The sequence below is a fragment of the Gossypium hirsutum genome, chromosome D13 (genome assembly GCF_007990345.1).
Source record: "Gossypium hirsutum isolate 1008001.06 chromosome D13, Gossypium_hirsutum_v2.1, whole genome shotgun sequence".
Classification (NCBI taxonomy): Eukaryota; Viridiplantae; Streptophyta; class Magnoliopsida; order Malvales; family Malvaceae; genus Gossypium; species Gossypium hirsutum.
Genome location: NC_053449.1, coordinates 35,240,562 through 35,246,081, shown reverse-complemented (window position 1 = coordinate 35,246,081; position 5,520 = coordinate 35,240,562).

Here is a 5,520-nt window from a genome sequence, read left to right as displayed (position 1 = left end):
GCCGCCCACTATATATATATTGGTCTTATTGCATTATAAATCCTCCACTTTATAAAGACAACAACAATTAGGTGCTTTTATAATTAACCCCTAAATTTTCATTTTACGCAATTAAGCCCTTTTATTAAACCGGACGCTTAAAAGACAAAATTAAAACACGAAAATTTCACACAATCAAATGCATACAAAATAAACACACAAAATAATATTAAAAATATTTTTCTAATTCGGATTTGTGGTCCCGAAACCACTATTCCGATTAGAGTCAAACCAGGTTGTTACACTCCCTATGAGATCGTTGAATAATGCTGAGTTCTCTTTCAGTACTGATGTTGATCTATGGCATAAAAGGTTGGGACATCCTTTTCAAAGTGTTATTCAAAATTATAATATTTCTTTTCAGAAGAATAAAGTTGTACCTGTTTGTTCAGCTTGTCAGCTTAGCAAATCTTGCAAGTTGCCCTTTCCAACTTCTAAAACTGTATTTTCTTCTCCTTTTGAACTGGTTGTATCTGATGTCTAGGAACCTTCTAGTGTCTCTTCTAAAGGGTGTCTATATTATGTGTCCTTGATGCATATTAACAAATTTACTTAGCTTTACTTGATTCAAAATAAATCTGAAATTGTTGGAAAATTTTTGGAATTTCAAAAGTTAGTTGAAGTTCAATTTAATTCAAAGATTAAAGATTTTCAAAGTGACTAGAGAGGGGAATACATGCCTTTACTAACTATCATTGAAAGTTTGTGAATTCAACACAGGCTTACTTGCCCCTATACTTCGGAGTAAAATGGCTTGGTTGAGAGAAAGCATAGGCATGTTGTGGAAACTGATCTCACTTTGTTGGCTCAAGCCTCTTTTCCATAGCAATTTTGGGCTCATGCCTTTGTCAGTGTTGTGCACTTAATAAATAAAATTCTCACTCCTATTTTGCATGATCAGTCTCTATATAAAGTGTTATTTCAAAGCAACCTGATTATCAACACTTGAGGGTGTTTGGTTGTAGTTGTTTCCCTTATCTCATACCTTATAACAAGCATAAACTGTAGTATAGATCAGCAAAGTGAACTTTTATTGGCTATAGCCATTTACATAAAGGTTATAAGTGTTTTAACCTTACAGGTAGGGTATTTGTTTCAAGACATGTTGTGTTTGATGAAACAAGCTTTCTTTTTACCTTCATAGGTATTTCAGGTAATACACTAAGACATACACAGGATCATCAGTGTTCCTCTCTTCCTATTTTGTCTTCTGGTGCTTCAAGAGCTACTATAGATACCTTGGTTACTACTTCTGCTGAGGTTTCAATTCATCCAGATATCCCTGCTATAATTTTAGTTGATCCAAGTCCTGGTATAAAATTTCTTGTACCACAAGGTGTTTCTGGTGTTCCTGAACCTGTCATTCACAGTGTGCTTGCAGTTATGGCTCTTACAAATGTCCATCCTATGCAAACTCATTCAAAGAGTGGTGTGTTCAAGCCAAAGGTTTATGCTGCCACTTTGTCTGAGCATGGGCATTTGACAATTGAAGAGGCATTTTTAAGTCTAGAATGGACCAAAGCTGCTTAAGAAAAATTTGATGCTCTCTTGAAGAATCAAACATGGGATTTGGTGCCTTTGGCTTTCAACAGAAGGGCGATAGGTTGTAAATGGGTGTTTAAACTCAAGAAAAATGCTGATGGAACTGTGGCTCGTTACAAAGGAAGACTTGTAGTGAAAGGTTACCTACAAGAAGCTATGGTTGACTTTCAAGAGACTTTAGTCTAGTAGTTAAACCTGCAACCATCAGGGTGGTTCCCACTTTGGCCCTTACTTAAGGTTGGTAGCTAAGATAGGTAAACATAAATAATACCTTCCTTAATGGTGATCCTGCAAAGGAGATATACATGTACCAGCCTCCAGGGTTTGAAGTCTCTGCTAATGGCACTACACCCTTTGTGTGTAAGCTAAATAAGGCTCTCTATGGCCTTAAACAAGCTCCACGGGCTTGGTTTCATAAGTTGAAAGAATTTCTCTTAGCTATTGGTTTTTTTTCTAAATCAGATACTTCACTTTTTGTTAAGGTTTTGGATCAACAAATGATGTATGTATTAGTATATGTTGATGGCATTATTGTCACTGGAAGTCTCTCCACTAATGTTGATCAATTTGTTCAAGACCTCAATTCTCATTTTTCTCTTAAGGATTTAGGGATATTGAATTTTTTTGGGAATAGAAGTTACTCATACAACTGCTAGCTTGTTTCTCAATCAGAGGAAGTACATTTTAGATATTTTGAAAAGGTGTAAGATGGATCAGTCAAATGGTTCTTCTACACCTATGGTCAGCTCTTGCAATCTGTCTGTGCATGTTGGCAGTCCTTTTCAAGATGATTCTAAATATCGAAGTATGGTTGGTGCCCTTCAATACATTGTGATTACTTGTCCTGGCATTGCTTTTGCAATAAACAAGGTGTGTCAACACATGCATAGACCCTTGGATCATCATTTCAAAACTGTCAAGAAGATCTTGAGGTATCTTCAAGCTACAATAGATTTTGGTCTTTCTTTTAAATTAGCTTCCAGACTATCCTTAGTTGGTTATGTTGATTCAAATAGGGGAATAGACTTGGATGACAGACGTTCTACAACAGGTTTTTGCATTTTCTTGGTGGCAATCCTGTTTCTCGGGGATCGAAGAAACAACAAATGGTCTCTAAGTCTATTGCTGAAGCTAAGTACAGGGGACTTGCACATGCAACTGCTGAAGTTTCCTGGTTATAGTCCTTGTTGGATGAATTACATGTCTCTGTTGCAGGACCACCAACTCAATGGTGTGACAATTCAGGGGAAGTTGCAGTCTTTGCTAATCTAGTTATGCATTCCAAGTTTAAACATGTTGAATTGGATCTTTACTTTGTTCGAGAGAAGGTAGTAGCTAGCAGACTGGTTGTTGATCATGTACCTGCACAAGAAAAGGCAGTTGATGTGCTTACAAAGCCATTGTTTGCTCCGTTCTTCTATAAGTTTTGATCTTCACTTAATGTGGTCAGTAAGTATGATCATCCTAATTTTTGAGTCACAAAGGATTGTAACAGAGAAGTTGATGGAGTAATATTAAGGAAAGTCAAGTCAGTTGAAGTTAGTTGTTAGTTAAAGAAATTGTTAGCAGTTAAAGTTGGTTAAGGTTAGTTGTTAGCTCATTTCATTTCATTGCATAAATATGAGGATGGAAGCCTTGTATTGTTTAAGTTTTACTCAATCAATAAAGTGAGTAAACTGATTTCTTCTTCAGTTTTGTTTCTGGTATTACTGTTAATCTGTTCACTATATGATGTCACGAAATCAAACTTTTACATTCAAGGTCGCAACATCCATTCTTTGGTGTCGTGACAACACCTGTTTAATTATTTTCACGTTTTAGTCTCTCATTCGTCACCAGATTAGTATGATAGCTTTCGTAAGCTCACTCATGACGTGGATTAGGATAAATAAAATGTTTTAATTAAGTTTTGAAAACTAAATGCGGGCATGACTTGTCTAGTAGATATTAAAAATGAAATCGTAGTTGGTTCAACAACAAATGTGACGTCTCATGTCTCGAATCCGCTGGTCGAATTAGGAGTAGGATGTTACAAGATCTTTCCCGTATCATCATTTCCTATTCATAATGTTTAGACTTAATCAAATGTGTACAACTGCAAGCAAATTAAAAACTGTTAGGATACAGAAAAGGTGACCACATGCAGTGGAAGTGGCTCGCCCTTCTAATTCTCCCCAACAAGCGTTGCACCTCATATTTGCCTTTAAATCAAATCTAAATTATTAGAATAGAACAGAATAAAAATAAAATAATATTAAAAGAGGATATAAACAAGTATCCAAGTCATAATCTGCTACTAGGGACTTTCCCTAGTTTACCATGTCAGTGTACTCAAAAGGAAACTAAGGAACTGAAGCAGTGCCCAATATAGCAGATCCCGAAACCATTGATTTATCCAGGTGGGCTTCTTGAGAAGAGAATTGTGAAGAGGAATAACCAAGCAGTAATAACTCAGCTACTAGTGGTTCTTATGTTTCTACTCAACACATTGGACTCTACGGTACTCAGGGGATATATACAACCACAAAATAAAAAGGAAAAATTGAAAATTAACGAGACCGAAACTGTCAAGGTGGAAAGGATAATTAAAATTAAAGTGATATTGTTTTACCTTATTTGATAATATAAAGAAACAATCTCCTTGGCTTCTAACCAAACATCACTTAATTTTCTTTGACGGAATCATCAACTTGATTATAAAAATTATAAAAATATTTTTTTTAGTATTTTACTCTTTTTATTTTAACAAAAACTAATAAAAATATTCACAAGATAAGATTTGAACTCACACCAATTGAATTACCAAAACTTTAATTTTACCACTTAACCAAAACTTCATTTTAATATTTTATACGCTTTTATTTTAATATGCACAACTTATTACATTCGTTCTGATGACAATTTCATCATAAATAATTATAGTACATTTAGTATCATTAATCTGATGTATTTATACGTTTAAATTTTGTTTTACTCATAATTTAATATAATTTTTAATTTTAATATCGTACATATTTCATGTGTTATTATAAAATATTAAAATGAAGTTTCGGTTAAGTGGTAAAATTGAAGTTTTGGTAATTCAATTGGTGTGAGTTCAAATCTTATCTTGTGCATATTTTTACTAGTTTTTGTTAAAATAAAAAGAGTAAAATACTAAAAAAAATATTTTTCTAATTTTTCTAATCAAGTTGATGATTCCGTCAAAGAAAATTAAGTGATGTTTGGTTAGAAGCCAAGGATTGTCTCTTTATATTATCAAATAAGGTAAAACAATATTACTTATATTTGTTGTACAACGATTGCATTTATACAAGACTTTTATTAGAATATATTTAAGTTTCAAAACAATCAATTTATTAGCATAATAAAAAGAGTCAAAGTAGATGGCATTATGAATTTACTAGGCCGCATTCCTTAAAAAAGATGATTATTACCACAAAAAAATTGGAAGACTGAAATAATTTCAAATATTTAATTATTTTAATATTAAAATTGATTGGATAGATAGTTGAACCGATCGAGTCGATTGAACTAAAAATTAATGGTTTATTTGTTTTAATTACCGGTCTGGTTTTGAAAACATTGCTAAATGCACTACAATGAATATTGTCATCAAAATTAAAAGTAATAATTTGTTCATGTTAAAATAAAAACGTATGAAGTTTTGGTTGAATGGTAAATATAAAGTTTTACTAATCTAATTGACATGGGTTTAATTCCGACCATAACATATTTTTATTGACTTTTGTTAAAAATAAAAAAGTCGAAAGTACCTTCAAATAATATAAATTATTTTTATTATGGAAGGATGTTTTGTAATTTTCCTAATCGAGTTGGAGACCCAATTAAAGATGTCGTCAAATCAGTAAAACACTTAATAAATAGTATAGACTAAAAATCTTATTACACGCGTATACATGTGAAAACAATGCATTT